This window comes from Protobothrops mucrosquamatus, unplaced genomic scaffold (genome assembly GCF_001527695.2).
Source record: "Protobothrops mucrosquamatus isolate PMUCROS unplaced genomic scaffold, P.Mucros_1.0 scaffold254, whole genome shotgun sequence".
NCBI lineage: Eukaryota > Metazoa > Chordata > Lepidosauria > Squamata > Viperidae > Protobothrops > Protobothrops mucrosquamatus.
The window spans coordinates 303763-322748 of NW_015386602.1; positions in this window are offsets into that span (position 1 = coordinate 303763).

Below are 18986 nucleotides of genomic sequence, written 5' to 3' on the forward strand. Positions count from 1 at the left end.
ACCAAGGGAAATCATCAAAACAATTAAAAAACGAAAATTAGAATATTTTGGACATGTGATGCGACTCCCAGAAAAATACAGCATACTCCATTTAATCCTCCAGGGAAAGATTGAAGGCAAACGAGATCCAGGCAGAAGAAGAACATCGTGGATTCAAAATCTAAGGGACTGGTTTGGACAAAACTCAGCAGTACTTTTTCGTGTGGCTGCTGATAAAAACAGGATCACCAACATGATCGCCAACGTCCGATAACGGATATGGCACAAGAAGAAGAAGAAGAAATCTTATGAAGAAGGGAAGAGGAGGGGAGGGGAGGGGAGGGGAGGGGAAGGAAGGAAGGAAGGAAGGAAGGAAGGAAGGAAGGTGCTTTTGATTAACAATATTAATATAGAGAGATTATGCTTGTTCTTTATTACAATAAAATGTTAAGAATTGAGGCAACAAATCAAATTAAAATAATGCAAGAAGCAAAGCATGACTGTGTGATTGTGCATTAATTTCGATGCATTCATGTCCATATGTGTATCTATTTGTGTCTTTCTCCTTGGCTACTTGTATGCTCAAGAAGTTAAATAACAATTGCTGAGTTATAAACTTTCAGGGTTGCTTCAGAACAACTGAAACATTTCTGTGATTAATTTGATTTCTACCTGAACTGTAGCAGTTTAATTTTCCAGCTGCAGAACAGGTGATGGCCTCAATATAAAGAAATACATAGGAAAATGCACCTTCACTTCCAAAACCTAGAAAGTTAAGGTTCTTCCCCAGCCCATATACTCAAAATCTTATACCAACCAAACAGACTTAAAACAAACATACTACCAAGTAGATTAGAGCCAAAATAAATGTGACACAATCAAAATTGCCCCTTTACCAGAAGCTATTATTAAATCTCCCTGTGAAGTAGAACCCAAAATAAAAGCAAATAGAAAGACAAACAGTTGACTTCTTCCTTGGTAGAATTGGTACCTGCTGGGGGGAATTTCAATCCATAAACATTGGGAGAAAGACTGAAAATTGTCTCCAATTGTCCCAGAATTAGAATGGGATTTTTTATGATTAATTTTTGCTTTTGAAAATGAAAAATAAAATATGTGTGTGTGTGCTGATCACTATTGGGCATGACAAATGGACAGGTCAAGAGAAAACTGACAAATATCTGAGGAAGAAAAACATTGGGTGGGTTAGCGTGAAAAAGAAAAGATTTCAGGGAGATTTCATAGCTATTATGAAGTATTTCAAGGTCTGTAGGTAGACGATGGGGCAGAGACAGGAGACAAAACAACAGCTTTAAATTATAAGAAAAATTATTTAGCTTGGTTTTGGGAAAGTTTTTTTGAACAAAAAAGAGCTGTTTTGTTCAACAGTGAAACAAAATGCCTTTGACAGTGGTGGATTCTCCTTTGCTGCAGATATATAAATAGAAGGAAGCTATCTGTCAGGAGGCTGGAGAGTAGATACCTGCCCCTAGATAGGAAATGGACCAAATAATTAACCAGGCCCCTTCCAATCTTGTCAATGGACCATGATTTTATGGGAATGACTTTCCATCCAAAGTAGCCATGACCTTTCTCCTTTCCCATTTCCTGGAATTGATTTGTTGTTCTGGCTAGTTTTCCCCTTTCCCTGCGATCCATAAAAGATTTATGTAGAGATCAATAAACACAAAAGAAAGTACACAGTGTATTCTTCCTGCTTTCCCCCCTCTCCTTTCCTTAGTCCCTTCTCCCTGGCTAACTTTTGCTTCTTATTTCCAATTCTACCCCTCCAGCAACTTGTTACCTCAAAGCTCAGTATCATGATAAATTACTCTTACATTTCTACAATAACTGATCCACTTAATGATTAGTGTTTCTTATTTCCCCTGCTAGATTTGGGATGATGGAAAAAGCTCTCTTGACATATCTTGACTGTATCCTGGAGCAAGATTTTTTCCAACTAAAATTTGTTAAAATCACCCTTAGTGCTTCTGTTCTACTCTATTTATACCTTCTATACGGCTATTAAACTTAGCACCAAGTAAACTGGAATGGGCAAATTGTTTACAATATATTCTTGGTTTGTAAAAAAAAAAAAAGCTTTTGGTCTTGGATGCCATATATTTATTTCCTAGTGTATCTATTCTATCCTGAAAAACATATTCAGACAAAATAAAAGTTTTAAAATATAACACTGTTTGATTAGAGTCAAGAATAATGATCATGCCATTAAAAAAAGTCAGAGACTTAGGAACTGATAATTTCTCTCTGACATAAACAATGTATGCTCCCTTCGTCACTCTGCTACAGAACTCACGAAAAGTTCTTTGTTTAATGGGTAAATAAAACTAACGCTACCTTATCCAGGAAAGACAGCTATTCTATTATAAAAGCAATCTCACTGTAAATATATTTTAGTCTGATACTATTGCCACAGGTGCAATGATTCGGTAAAGGACTAATTCTTTCTTTCCTACTTCAGAATGTGAAACAAGCAACAGACTGTCATCAAATCGTAACAATCCCACTATTTGCGAGCAGAAAATACATCCAGTTGCTAGGAATACTGCAGAGAGTAATAAAAAATGCATCCAATTGCTAGAAATATTGCCAGAGAGTAATAAAAAAGGTTCAAAAAAGCTTTAAGCTTCTCATCAAACTACAAATATCTGTTCTCTCTAAAATCTACAAGTTCACAAGGATAAATTTGGTATACAGAATTGTCCTAGTAGCCTATTGATTAATTAAGTTAAATTAATGGCTTTGAGCTATGGTAAAAGAGAGAAAACAGGGAAGAAAAGTTTCTACAGTAAATATCATCTATTTTTTTATCTTTTTTCCTTTCTCCTAGGAAAATAATATGTATTCATTCAGTGATTAGATATTAGTATTTGCTTCTCTCTTATAAGTAAGGTGATATTTGGAGGCTTCGCTTCTTTGTCAATGCATGTAAGATTTCCCATAGAATTATAACTATGGAACTGAATTTCCTCATTTAGTTTGAAATAGCAAAACTCACTGGGACAATGCTGTTTAGGACTGTACAGGACTCAGCATTACAACTGCCAAGCCAATTTGTTCATTACTGTCAGTTTTCCAAATCATAGAATGTGCATATATTATCACCTGTTTAAATGGACAGTAGGAACGATCAAAGGAACAGGAGGGAGAGGCACAACCAAGACAACAGTCAGACAAAAGAAACTTGAGTCCAAGGCAGAAATATAATTTAAGAAAGTGTCTGAGACTTGAGCCTCATTAGGAAGATATGGGGAAAGAGGGAGGGAAGGAAGAAACACATTCAAATTTATTGTAACCTTACAATAAAAGTAGTCTATCATTCATAGCTAGTCTGAACTATCTTGTCACTTGTACACCTCAGTGAATCAGTTTCTGTCCATTGATCCATTTTCTCAAAGCCACTAACTGGTAGTGAATGTTGAAGGATTTGGTAGGCCATCTGGTAGAAAGAAGAATCACTGCCATAGAAACCATGTTAGGGTTTTTATATTTCAGAAATATGGTTTGGCATGTTGTGAAAACCTTATCTTGTTACTGTGTCCCAGGAATCGTTCTGTACCCAAATTTTGCTTTGTGAAATCCTCCCACATAATCTAGACCAGGGGTAGGCAACCTTGGCTCTTTTATAACTCGTGGACTTCAACTCTCAGAATTCCTGAGCCAGCCATGCTGGGAGTTGAAGTCCACGAGTCATAAAAGAGCCAAGGTTGCCTACCCCTGATCTAGACTTTACATTACAAAATTGATGCAAGATGGGCAGGTGACTCAACGACTCCATCTTTCAAGATATTACATTACATTACATTATGTTATATTAAGTTATATTACGTTACATTACATTACGTTACATTACATTATGTTACATTACATTATGTTACATTACACATTACTGAAATAATAAAAAGTTTTCTTAAACCAGGTAAAAATAATGGGCATTCTCACTTTAATATTCACTCTTCTTAAAAATTTATCATTCAAACATACTACCAGATCAGATGTCCCCATGTTTGGGGGAGCTGGTGAAGAGATTTGGGGTTTTGAAGACACACCACAGGCATGCCAATAAAAATTCTGCCATGGGCAGACTGTTAGGACTGCTCTCCACCGCCTGTTCTAGCTTTCCAGGAATTTCTCTATCACCTAGTTTACCTCTGTATTTTTTTTTCCTGGGAAAATTCTGGGCATATTGCCAAAGTACTGGGCTGTAGTCATCTGTTATTTTATTTTCTAAGAATGCTCCTGAGTCTATTTGGAACACAAATATTTGACTGGAAATAGTGGATCCAGTGCTTTGCTCTGTTGTGTGTTAGTTAAATAACAATTATTTTATAATTAAAAGAACTGAGCAGGCAACAAGAGACACAACTCGGGCACACTGGCTCCACAAAAGCCACACAAGACATCCAAGAAGTAAGTTTAATAAAAGACCCTTTGTCTATCCAAACTACCATGGAACAATCTTGTGTGCAATATTTGTTTTTCATTTTCCCTTGTGCATAACATTGCAACCTTAGAATTACCAAAACCCAAATATTACAATTCTACTCCAGAAAAAAAAAAGTCCTTTCTATTTTAGAGGAAAACAAGTCACTATAGCTTTAGGAAAAATGGTCTAAAAATGAATCTTGTCATGTTGCTGAATGGAGTTGAAAACCAGTTCTCTTTTTATAAGAAAACTATTTTGTTATAGTGATATTATCAAACTGAAGTTTTTCACATAGTATTTCAAACTAAACCAGATCAAAGGAATTAATCATCATGGAGTGCAAAAGAGAAAGTCATCTATGCAGATTGCATAATTTAACCACAAAATCCAAAAATATAGAAACAGTCCAGGAATCCAAGATTTATTTATTAAATACATTTTTATGGCTGTTCAGCTCACATGCTGAGTCCAGGCTGTTTGCCCCACTAAAAATACACAGCATAAAGCCCATAAATCCCCAATTTAAAGCAACTTGAAACTAAATAGAACTGAATCTGATCAGCATCTGAATAAGAGACACGATTTAGGCCATGAGTTTCATTGCAGAAGAATAGGCAACTAAGAAAAATACTTGGATGTTGTAGGTTGTGTGTTGAACTTATTCACTGGTCAGGTGGCCTTCCCAGGAATATAATATAGGTGAAGGTGGTTATATTGCAACCAAAATGGGTATTTAAAAATAGACAGAGAGCACCATTTTTAACTGTCACAAAACACAATTTGATAACTTATTATTAATTAACTGTGCTTAGATTAGTAAATAATGATAGCATGAAAAAAATCTATCTTTACTAAGCAATGGATAGCTACAAATTCCAAAAATGGCAATATAATATAAAAAGACGAATATAGGGACAGGGCAGTAAAGAATCATATTTTTATTCCGCAATCCATCTAATATTGTAACTTGTTTTCAATTTCTATTTTATGTATTGATATCTTGCTATATATTCCAAAGGCTGCTCGGATGTATTTTTCCATCCAGCTCAAGCTGAACTAGAAGTAAAAAGATAATAAATGATATTTTACGAATGGATAATTCACATAGCCATATGAGAAATGAAAATAGTTAACATACAAATTTCTTTAGTACAGATCACAAACTAGTACATTAAGTATTTCCTCCCTTTTTCCCTTGGTATTTACTGTCTCACATTTAAATTAATGCAATTCTTATTATATCAATTTAATACAAATAACTTTTTAACATTTATCAATAATTTTTAGTTTATACATATCTTAATCATTTTAACATTCAATTTTTTAGACAATCAATGTCCTGGTAAGTTTTTCCCAATTTTTAACTTCCCATTAATATTTAAATTTAACATTTAATATTTATAGTTTCCAAGTTTTAAATAACCCCAATTCTCTTTATCACAATTCATCCCAAGATATTACATCAGCTGGTTAATAATACAATATAATATTTTTATTTTATAATAATTTCCAAATATCTTATTTTAATAACCAAAATTTCTCTTATTTCGGCCCCCCAGCAGCCCAATCCAGGCTCCAGAGGCCTGGAAAAGCCCTGCAGAGCCTGGATCCAGGCGCTGGGGGGGCGCAAAATCACTCCGCGGCCATGGATCCGGGCTCCGGAGGTCTTTTCAAGGCCTCTGGAGCCTGGATCGGGCTGTGCGGGGCCCGCAAAATTGCTCTGCAGCCATGGATCTGGGCTCCAGAGGCTTGGAAAAGGCTTCCGGAGCCCAGATCGGGCCGCAGGGGGGCTGTGGACACGTCCCCTAGTCTCAATTGGAGAAGCAGCAGGAACCGCGGCAGAGAGGAGACAGATCTTTTCCAGGTGAGTCCCACGCGGCAGGAAGGGAGGGGGAAGCGTGAGAACATTAAGTGAATGCTCATAACTCAGAGATTACCTGTACTCGCGCTGGCAACTTAGAAGGAACTGGTTCTTCTGTTCAAAAAAAGGTGCCGGAAGGCACTGGTTAGCTTAATGTTATGTAATCTGGCGAACGTTTCACAAGCTATCCTACTTTCTATGGAATAAACTCTCTTAAATATAGCCAGATTTGCTTTTAAATCATCATGGATGGGACTGTTATCATTAAAGAGGTAAATCAAGTCCATCAAACCAGAAACTTCCCTCATGAAATAGCATATCAACAAAAAAAAGCAAGCCTAGAATTGTTTGTATTGAAGTTTGTTTGTATGCTAAGATATATTCTAAAAAGGAGATACTGTACTAAAAAGAAAGGTTCCCTTTTACCTGTACTCTAAGTTATACATTCCCAGAAAATGCAATGCATTTTTTTTAATATAATGCTCAAATGCAACAACTTAGAAAACAGAAATCAACCATTGGACATCAAATTGCAAATTGTAATTATGATTAGGACGTACCAACAATGTATTAGAAGTTGCATGTTAGAAATATCTACCCCGGTTATCATTATACTCATCATTAAAGTAATTTGCATTTATCCAGTGTTTTTTTTGTAAAAAAAAAAAAAAAAGGTGACGGAACTCACACACACAAAGGCTTACCTTTGTAGTTGAAAAAGAACCCCTTCAATTTTGTTCAAAGTAAGTTAATACTATTAATGTTACCATGCACTGTGTGGCTTTAAATTACAAGAAGGCATTTTATTAATCTTTTGGGACATTTACCACTGACATACTCATTTAGTTTAATGAGTGGAAATGTCGCTTTCTCTGTGGAATGAAATTGGCCCAATAAAACAAAATTTGGTTGCTTGTAAACGATTGAATTATTTTTAAGAATTTGTCAAACAAGGTGGAAAAATTTACATTTGGAGTTTAATATGGATATTGACTTGAAACAAATTAAAGTTGAAACTTTGTCAGTGAACAGATTACTTTTAATTTACCTTTAAGTTAAACCCAATTTAATAAATAGATCTGATTAAACCTTATACTGTAGGTCTACCTTTACATCTGACCAATACATAATTAATACATATTATTATTAATAATAATACCTCCAAATCACAAGACATTGGCTTTATTCTTATTCTTCCCCTCTGCAGTTTGAATATACGCCAGTTGCGCCCCTTTCTGGATCGTGACGCTCTACGCACAGTCACTCAAGCCCTCGTTGTTTCCCGCCTGGACTATTGCAACGCTCTCTACATGGGGCTCCCCTTGAGGTGCACCTGGAGGCTCCAGCTAGTTCAGAATGCGGCTGCGCGGGGGATCCTGGGGGCCTCTAGATACTCCCATGTAACACCTCTCCTGCGCGAGCTGCACTGGCTGCCTGTGGCCTTCCGGGTGCACTTCAAGGTGTTAGTAACAACCTTTAAAGCGCTCCGTAGCAATGGACCTAGGTATTTGCAAGACCGCCTCCTACCAAACACCTCCCTTCGACCAGTCCGCTCCCACAGAGAGGGCCTCCTTAGGGTGCCGTCGGCCAGACAATGCCGGCTGGCGACCCCCAGGGGGAGAGCCTTCTCTGTGGCAGCTCCTGCCCTCTGGAATGACCTACCCCCTGACCTACATACAGTTGCGGACCTGCACCTTTTTCGCCGAGCCCTGAAGGCCCATCTATTCCGTGCGGCCGGCCTGGCGTAGTTTGATTATGTTTTAGTGGGGGTTTTGTATGGGGTACTTTTAGAGCAGGCCTGTTATTTAATTTGATTTTAGAACAGAAACTTGTGTATATTTATCATGGTTTTTATTATCGCCTGTTCACCGCCCTGAGTCCCGTAAGAGAGATAGGGCAGTATATAAATTCAATAAATAATAATAAATAATAATAATAATATAAAGTATGAAAGACTAAAAAGAGATTTTCGTAGACATCCCCGTCTTTGAACTACCCAAGGAACCAAAACAGCAAAGTTTCGCTGTCAGGCAAGCTTCCACACCAGTCGCCTTTCTTCCCTTTCGCTTCGCCTCTTTTTAACCTCACACCCCACTTTCTGTAAGGAAAGGCAAAAGGCTCACTCACCCTCTCGTGAAAGATGGCCTTCATGTTTATGTGTCTTCCACCACCATCATCAGCTTCCACACCACATAGTCCGACCCAGCCAATCAAGCCATGCTCTTGCAGTGATGCTCTGGCACCTCATGGCTCCTCCTAGAGGAGGTGGACAGCACGAGAGGGGACCCCGCTCTGGTGGGCTCGCACCATACTGCCACAGGGCATTTTCAAAAGTAAACGAAGATAGGAAGGGCAACAATAGGAAAAGAACACAACTCTGGAAAATCCATCGAAAAAAGATGCTGGAATTCCGTTCTGGTGTGTTCTATGACAAAAAAAGCCCTGCATTTATCTAAGCAGAATTCTTCCATTGAAAACAAGGACAGCTTTGTAAAATAAAAGCATTTTGAAAGACAAGATTTAAAAATGCTTGGCATTTTTTTCCTTTTTATATAAACTGCAGTTAAGAAAACAATAGAACAGCACAGTTTGTTAATTTAGATGGATTCTAAATTTGTAGAGTTACATGTGGTGAATTATTTTTTATATAAATAATGCAACTGCAGTTAAGAAAACAGTAGAACAGCACAATTTGTTAATTTAGATGGATTCTAAATTTGTAGAGTTATACTCGATGCTTTAAACACAACAGAGGTTCCTGTAGAAAATGGCTATATTGCACTATTGGCCCAGAAGCACTTCACAAGAACAGCAAATCGTCAGAAAGTTCCCATTATATGTTCAGTGAACTTATAATAGTACCATATGCATATTATCTGCAAATATAGTATCGTTTTATAAAATCTCTTTCAGGTTCATTAAGATCTTATGGTCAATTGGAACGTGATCTTACAATCCTAATAGAGCTAACTGTTGATTAAAGTAGGGTATGTAGAAATATTTCTGTAAATATAAATGGAACAGTATATCAACTGCTGAATGATAGTTAGCAGAACTTCATTCTTATTTTGGGCCAGTCTTTTCCAATAAGAGGATAAGGGTTTCACGTGATAATTGTGAAAAGTAGCATCAGAACTGAAAGAGGAATTGAATAGAGATATAGTTGAAGTCTGCTACATGAATGAATTCAAATGTCTTTGGTCAATTGAACTACATCCTGAGGCATGGGGGAAAAAAATTGATCTATCTCATGAATAGTATCTATTCATTATTGGATCTTGGAATTCAGAAAATGATGACTGAAAAAGAACAAATATTATCAAAAACAGGAAAAAGAAGGATCTCTGGAGCTAGAAACAATGCAATTATCAGACATCGGAGTGGATTTGTTAACAAAAGCTATCTCAGGCTATTGTACCTGGATTGCTTCCATAGTAAATAGTAAGAATCCCATTGGAATAATAAATCCTCTTTTCAGAAAAACATTTGAAAAGAACCTTGATATGTGTTAACCATCCAAGATTTGTCAGGCGGCATGATTCAAGTCTGACATTGAAATACAGCACAATTTGAGATTTCAAATTGTCTTGGAATTTAAAGCATTTTAAGCTGCTTATGCAACTATATTTTTAAAACGTTTGGGAAGTGTATTATTACTATTACACACTATGTACAACATACACAATGATGTAAATAGCTCATAGTAACCACATTATTCACACACTCTTTTTTGTAGTCATAATAAAGTTGACTGAATAAAGTATAACAAAAAAAAGTGTCAGACACGCTAAGAGATGAACAGCACACCTTTATGGGAAAGATTTCCTGAGGACATAAAACTTATTAGCCAATTACTAAATAAGTATCAGAGAGCCCATCATACCACTCAACCCTCAACTGTTTGTTTTATCCTTATAAGGAAAGAAAGCTATAACAGCATTTGACACTTGGTGACTCAATTAGCATCATTTTGACATCATCATTACAAAGCTCTTTGACTTGGTTCAATCTCTTTGTGTGAAGATGTGATTCAAGGATTCAATTCAAAGGAATGATTTGACTAATTTTCTTCTAAATGAATCATTGTTAGAAGGTTTGTGCAGTCAGAGAACTATGCTTAGCTTTAGAGACTATACTTGAAGCATGCAGACAAACTAAAATGAGTTTAGAGAGGAGGAACAAGGATCAGAGGACTGGAAAATAGTCTTCTGGGATAAAACTATGGAAAATTGGCATTTTTCAATTACTTAATGTGGCGAGAACTTCATTTGTAATTGTATTGAAGTAGAGGGCTGGGTGTTTGTTTATTTCTCTTCATTATTTTTATAAATAACTCAAGACAGTGAACATATCTAATATTCCTTCCTCTTCCTATTTTCCCCACAGTAACTCTGTGATTTCTCCAATATGCAAAGGATTAGACACTGTATTACATGGCTCTGTCTAATTCTATGAACTATATGATTTAAACTCATAATTGCTAAATTTTGTTAATAATTTTGTTAATCAGCATACAGGTCGGTATGTGGGTAAGTAAATTTATCTTTGACCAACATATGCACATATATATGCATATGTGCATAAAATAATAGATAGCTCATAGAAATAACCAGGGCTTTTTTTTCTTATAGAACGCCCAGAACGGAGTTCCAGCACCTTTTTGGGATGGAACCTTGTAGGGTAGGCAAGGTGGGTTGTATGATGTGTGTGAGTTCTGGCACCTTTTTTTTTTTTTTTTAGAAAAAAACCACTGGAAATAACAATTAAAAGAAATTAAAGGAGGCAAACTAAATGAAATTTTGAAAGTATCAAAGAAATGCAATTTTATTAGATAATGTTTGTTACCTCAACCTCATGGCAATGAGGAAAAAAATGGCTACATTATAAATAACAGAGACATATCAACAATAATCTCTTCCTGGAAGTTCTTTTATGAAGGTTGAATTAGTACATCATGCAAGTTTGCGTAGAAATCACAATGCAACAGAACACGGTGTACATTCTCAATGGCATTGGAGCCACAGGAGCAAAGTTGTTTGTGGAAAGGATTTCCTTGTATTTGCCATCAATGACTGCTGAAAGGAATATTTTAGTAGAACAAATTCTCTATGATATCTGTGGTTTTGTTGTCTTGATAGGCAGCAGTTTCTTCTACAGTAGCTCTCTCAATGTGGAATCACACACAGATCTAACGTCTACAAAAGCTGCATCAAGAAATCCTTTGGATCCATAAGAATATTCTTCTCCTAGGTGTTCTGCTATGAGCATTTAGTCCAGGGGTCTTCAAACTTGGCCCTTTTGTGACTTGTAGACTTCAACTCCCAGAATTCCTCAGTCAGTGTGCCTGGCTGAGGAATTCTGGGAGTTGAAGTACACAAGTCATAAAGGGCCAAGTTTGAAGACCCCTGATTTAGTCTGTAATAGGTCTCCCTAGCCTAAATCCTGCCTGTTCTTCAGTTAGGATAACATTATCTTCAATCCATACAATTTCTGAAATAGACATTTAGCATAGATTTTGCTGATTACATTCACCAGACTGATTAGATGGTAGTTGGCTAGATTTTTCTTTTGTCATTTTTGATGAATTGGAATTATGATAGCTGGGCTCCAGTCTTCTGGGATATGAGTGTTATTGCCAAAAAAAAAAAAAAAAAGCAAAGTACTGCAAGAACTGAGGCCATCAATCAATGTTATTTTTGAAAATAAGATCAACAGGAATAAGATCAACAACAGGGATGTTATGGGATTTCAGTGGCTCAGTTAATTGTCTTATTTCTCTAATGGATACAGATGGCCAGTGTAGTAGCTTCTCGGAAATTCCAGTATACAATCAGTAGTACATATAGTATTACTGGAAAATAATCTAATGACAATGTAATTGTCAATAGACAATTATTTTATCTGAATATATGAAAGTCCAAAATCAATCAGCTATATATACCATCCAGAGAAACACAGCTGGTAAGTTTAACAGTTCTGTTTAGTGCAAGAGATACTAATTAGTTGGGACAATAAAGCATAGCTTGTTTAATAAGCACCATTTGAAGAACAGAAAGAAAAATTTAGATTGATGTAGTCACATAGAAGACAGGTTTAAAGTTTCCATTCATTGAATATTGTCATTTCTAATATTGTATTTCTTTTACTTTTGGAAAGTGTTATTTTATAAATTGCAGATAAAGATACAGATACTTGTACAAATCACAGTTTTACTAGATAAAAGTACAAACACTATAATTTACACAAGTTGAGAAGCTTTAAATTTCCTTCTCTTTTAACTGAAGAGGAGGGCATCTGCACAAATGTGACAGTAGTTTTGCTTAGGCTGAGAAATCATAGTTTGCTGTTATGTTTAAACTAAGCCAATTTGTATTGCTTCTAGACCGAAAACTCTGTTGATAGAGCCTTAAATGTAATAGGACAGGCATATAAGGGACTGAAAGAAACAACTATTTAATCATTAACAACCCAGATTAATTAAAAATGTTTGTGATTACTTAGAAGTAGCCGTAAATCCTGTGGCATTCCAGTTTATCTGTTTGCTGTACTGAACCTTGTTTTGATCATATGTGAGGCTCTGTAATTTCACTGTAGAATTTTTTCTGTAGACATTTGCAAAGAAAACACGACTCAGAAAAACAGCAGAGTCTTCTAAGAGGTTTTTTTGCCTCCTACTTGTTTATTGCTTTTCTTTTAATCTGCTGGATGAGACTAGTCAATCATTTGCGGCATGTTTGCTATCTATATGTTGATAATAGTCACTTAGTTTTCCCATTATATCAAAGCTACATCAGACCCCTAAAATCTGAAGTCAGTAATGGTTGGAACAAGGTTAAACGAAGATCAGGCTATACATGAGACTTGATATATTGTATGATTTGACATTAGTGTAAGCCATGGAGTTAAGGTATGGGACATTTACATGTGTTCAGCAGTTTCCCCTTGAAAATCTGCCAGGCAGCTGGTATTTTTCCTGTAAATGAAAATCTACAGATACATAAAAATTTGAGTGTTCTTTTAACCTATAGAGAACAATCAATAACTTTACCTCAGGAATACTTAATATTTTCCAGGAATATCTAACATGAAGATGCAGACCTCAACATATATCTCAGTCCAAATTGTCTCCTCCTCCAAATCACTGTTCTTAAATTTAAAAGGTGTTTCCGATTCAATTGAAGGGTATCTAGATACATCTTAATTTTTATGGTATCAATTAAAATGAAATAGTGGTCCTTTTTCACATAATTAAATTAGAGGCATTTACCTGAGCATCTGAAATAATTACTTATACTTAGGGGTTCTGGTCCAGACATCAGTCCTAAAGGTAAATGCACTAGCCACACCATAATGTGGGAGAGAAGCAGAACTAAAGCTTGGCCCCATATAACCCTCAACACATGTGAATATGGAATTCACTTGTTGTTAGATTATATTGCATTTTCAGGAATACACTCTTTTGAAAAGATCAGGTGTACAGACTAGATTATAATCTGTATTCTAATAGAACTCTCTTTTCAACTGCTACCAGGGCTCAGAAATGAATAAGGGTCGTGTCTCATTAAAACTGGAATGGGAATTCCAACCCATAAGAAAAATTGAAAAGTTGTGAGGAAAAAAAAATATCCCAAAAACGGTAGTAGCAACCCATTTCCATATCATTACACCCGAAACTGCATAGACAAGTTCACATAATTACCAGGATAGCATTCTGGCTTGACATAGGAGCCTCTTTATTTTTTAATATATCTGCATAAAACTACCCTTAAATAAAGTTTGTGCAGAATATGGTTGCCTGTTGTTATGCCACTGTCACTTCCTTGATGTATTTCTGCATAATATGTAAAATCAAGCTGGACTTTGATCACATTGCCGTCTTGATTTTTTTGACATTGCTGGCAATCAAACGTTATTTTTTTAAATTATAAATTGCATTCTATTTTCTATTTTGTAAGTACATTTGAGGATACAACATTGACAATAGTAATAATATGATGCCCTCGCCTGAAGATTATTTGCTTCTGGTTTTAGGCAGTAGTCTCTAGAAAGTGATCTCTGGTCTATTTTGAGTATACATTTAATGTATACATTTGCACTGAGTGTGTGCAATATAGGTGGTACGTGGCAAGAAAAAAAATAAACCTAAGAAAGAAGAATAAAATGCATAATGTAGAAAATAAGAACTGGATTGTCTTTCCTGTGAGACCTGTTGGCTTCAGGTTATTGTTTAACTACCCATAAGTAGGTCAGGTAGTGAAAAGGGAGATAAAATGGAGGAAAAATAAGCTGATTTGGTTAGGGACAAGACAAAGCTTTTGCTCAGAAACACACAGATACACACTTTGCAATATATATGGTATGTGCAAGCTTTCGTTAGGGTAAGGCAGGTGAGACAAGGAGGGAAAGGAAATAGCAAGGGTGCTTAGAGCTAACAGGGCTGGGTAACCCCTTCCTCCTTTATGGCAAAGGCTACTCATCAGCAAGAGGAAGGGGAGACAAGGCAAGAGTCTTTGTGCAAAAAATTCTGGATTGTGAGTTGGCAGTTTAGTAAATGAGGAGGGTGAGAAGCTGGAAGTTCCACCTGTTACGAATTGCCTGTAGATTTGCTATTGTGGTTTGGAGGGCTACCAGAACTAGACTGGAGGTTTAATTCTGGAGAGTGCCTGAAAAAGAGTGAGAGAAGACCTGTCAGGTGAGACTTGACATTATACAAATGACAGGTAATGCTCAACCTACAATCACAATTGGACTGGAGCTTCCATCACTAAGCAAGGTGGTTGTTAAAAGAATCATCATGTAACTATGTCCAATTTTACATCCCCCCCCCCGTAGTCATTAAACGAACCACATAGTTGGTAAATGAATCCAGCTTCCCCCTCTGACTTTGCTTGTCAGAAGCTGGCTGGGAAGTTCACAAATGGCAATCACGTGATCCTGGGACACTGCAGTCATTGTAAATACATGCAGTGACTGAGACAGTGCCGCAATGATCATAAGTGCAAGGACCCGTCATAAGTCAGTTTTTTTCAGCAACACTGTAACTTTGAACGGTTGCTAAATCAATAGTTGTAAATTGTACAGTGAGAGTATTTGCAAGAGAGGAGGGAGAATTGATTTGCTTCAGAAATGTACTGCACTTTTAGGTAGATTGTTCACTTGGTTGTGTAAGAATTTGCCCCCTGGAAAATGTATCCCAATTGAATTCAATTTTGTTTAGATGTTTGAAGTTATAATCTACTTAACATTTACCTCTGGAGGTAGGATATGTTTTCTTATTGGATTCCCTTGAAGAAAATGAATCACCTCTTAGAACCTCCTTGATGGTGGAAAGGATAGGTGGAAATACATTGTCTAAATCAGGGGTAGTCAACCTTGGCTCTTTTATGACTCGTGGACTTCAATTCCCAGAATTCCTGAGCCACCTTAGCTGGCTCAGGAATTCTGGGAGTTGAAGTCCATGAGTCATAAAAGAGCCAAGGTTGACTACCCCTGGTCTAAATGCTGAGGGAAAAAGCCTGTTTGAAGATTCTTTGTGGGACATCAGCATGTGAACTCGGGACTGGTCTTTGTCTTACCACAGAGGCTATATAAATCCATAAAAGGCTCCACTGGGATCACTCACATCTTTCTCCCCTACTGGCTGCAGCAGCTAGGGGAGGGAAGGCAAAAAATTGACTCCCACCCCCCATACAGTACTGAATTATTATGGGTAGAAGTGAACGTTTTTGCTCTTAAAAGTTGATATGGTAACATAGATGTGAAATATGTTTTTACAGTAAAAAACAAATTCCCCGAAGAGAAGTAACTTTCGCACAGTTGAGCAAGAACTGGAGAATGGTTAAACAACAGAAAAGTAGGAACAAGGGTTTTGGTAAAAGGATTTATGGAGCTAATTCTACAGAACTGAGGTATGCTTGGGAAATATGCCTTTCTCTAGGAGCCCAATACTTTGAGGAATAGAATAGAATAGAGCTGGAAGGGACCTTGGAGGTACAGAGTTTTTTTTAAAAAAACTAGAAGATGAAACTTTGCAGCATCAGAGGAGGAAGATAAACCAGTGGATTATTATTCTATACCAGACACTATCAGGTAAAAAGTAGATATTGCAAACCACATCATGATATAAATGTTTTTTCTGGAGTAAAGTCCATTCCTGCATTTGGGGAAGAAAGGATTGGTAATGGATCAAAGTTTGTTTTGTTTTCGCTACTCAAATAACAGTAGATAAAAATTTGTAGAGAGGGGAGAGAAAGGAATTACAGAAAAAAAAATTAAAAACCTTGTCCTGGTTGTGGTTCTGTCCCTGTCCTCATTCCGGCCACATGCTGCTGCCCAGGACCTATGGCTATTTGGGAGGGAGGTTATGGTGCAATAGAAAGTAGAAAAGATGGCTGCATCAGGTTTAAAACACTGTCCACATCCTGGTTAAAAGATGTTGAGACCCATCCTGCTTTTTTGTATTAATGAGCCAAATTAGGGAGGAAGCTTCTCTGGCACTTCATTAAAGAAAGAGTCTTCAGGTGTTGGGAGATCAAAGCAAAAAATCTGTTGAGTCTCCTAACTGAATAAAGTTTACTATACCCATTATATTACACTTTCAGAAGGAAAAGAAGGGGAAAAACCAGTCAAACCACAGTCATCCTGCTAGCCCAAATCCACAACTTAGAAATTCAGCTTAAATCACTTTGCTTTAAGTTGAATGGATAATGCTAGTCAGCAATCGGTAGAATGTCTGTATTGATCATTAAAATATCCAGTGTGTTTTCTTTGCCATTTTACTACCTTGGAGAAAATGGTAACAGTATGAATAGAGTTCTGTTATGTTGCTTAAAGAGTGAATGATTATTTCACTTCAGATTATCACTTGGATCTAGGGGTTATTTAAAAAAAAATCAATAGTTTCTTAAAATAAAGCCCATGCTGATTAGAACTTGGAGAGGGAACAATAGCAACAGCAATAGCACTGAGACTTATATACCGCTGCTCCTCTGTAGTGCTTTACAGCATTCTCTGAGCAGTTTGTAGTGTCAGCATATTGCCCCAACAAACCTCAAAAGGATGGAAGGCTGAGTCAACCTCGAGCCCCATCAGGATGGAGCTCCAGGCTGTGGGCACAGTTAACTTGCAGTACTGCATGCTAACCCACCAGGGCTCAGTGGCTCAATATCATACTGTTTACAATGGCATTTTAAGGTATTATCTAAATAAAAGAAAATATGTGTAAGCCAATTATAAAAATACTGGCATGACCGATGATTGCATGAGTAGACAATTTCAAACATTTTGAAACAAGATGTGTGATCTAGGTAGGCATTACATTCCTTAATAACTTGTTTCATACTACCTTCTGATATCCCAGTATCTAGCTTTTTTATATATTCTAGTTGAAATAATTTAAGGAGGCAAGTGGCTTTTATTAATTTTGTTATTGATTTTCCTAAGATATTTCTTTATTAGTATTCCGGTAACTGGGAGTTTAAAAAAAATTAATAAATAAGAGGCAGCAGTTAATTTGTTGGTTCACTGCATGAACCACTATCTGGACACTATTAAGCATCTATCTATCTATGTATCTATGTATCTGTCTGTCTGTCTGTCTGTCTGTCTGTCATCTATCTAATGTAGTTCACCACTGAGAATATATATGTCATCTAAAAAGGACTGTGTGATTCTTAGTCGCAATAAAGGTGGTTTAGAGCCAGTTTTGTGTAGTGGTTAACATGCTAGCCTAGAATTAGGAGACTCTGAGTTCTAGTCCAGATTTAGGCATGAAAGATAGCCGGGCCAATCTCTCCCTGTCCGCACAAATCCACCTCACAGAGTTGTTGTTAGGGGAGGGAAAGGAGGAAGAAGGAGTATTATGAATTCTTGAGTGACTCGTAAAGTAATAAAGGCAGGACAAAAATCTAATAAATAAATTAAATGCCGCAGCTGATAGGACGATGGTGGCGACGCTTCCTTCTCGGAATCCAAGGCGAATGGTCTTCAGAACGGTTCGGCACTAGGTCGTTGCTCTGGACGAGGCGGCCCCACCCCCTGGATTAAGTGATTGGCTACCTTCCCTCCCTCTTTCTCTCCCTTCGACTTGCTGACATCTTCCCCAAAGAAGGGGAATCGGGAAGCGCTAGGACCAAGTAGGCTCGGAGAGACCGCTGGAATCTCTTCTGTGCAGAGCGGTTGTTGCTGCTGCCGCCGCCGCCGCCGCTGCTGCCATTTCTCCTCGCATTCCCGGCTTGGAGAGAAAGGAGGGGAGCGGGAGGTTACCGAGGCTGACTGAACTCAAGCGCTTAGGCTGCCAAGACTCCCACTGCCTGCTGCTGCTTCTGCTGCTGCTGCTGCTGTTCCTGCTCTGGGCAAGCGAGGAAAGCAGACCGAGGAGGGCGGGAGGCTGGGGGGAGAGAGAGAGAGAGAGAGAGATAGGCAGAGGGGAACTCAAGCTTGAAGGAGAGAGGGAAGCCCCGAGAAAGAAGGAAAGGATCCGATCTTCTCCTTCCAGAGTCTCCATGGCGCAAGGAAAGCGATTGAAGCCGAGGAAAGTGTGAGGCTGTGGGGGGAAGAGACCGACTCATAAGTTTCCGACGCCTCGAAGCCGTTTGTTCGGGCAGCTGGGAGGAAGAATTTGCCTCCTTCCATGCCCCGGTCACTTCAACGCCTCGGGAGATTCAATGCGCTATTCCGGACTCTTTCTGGCTTCCTTCT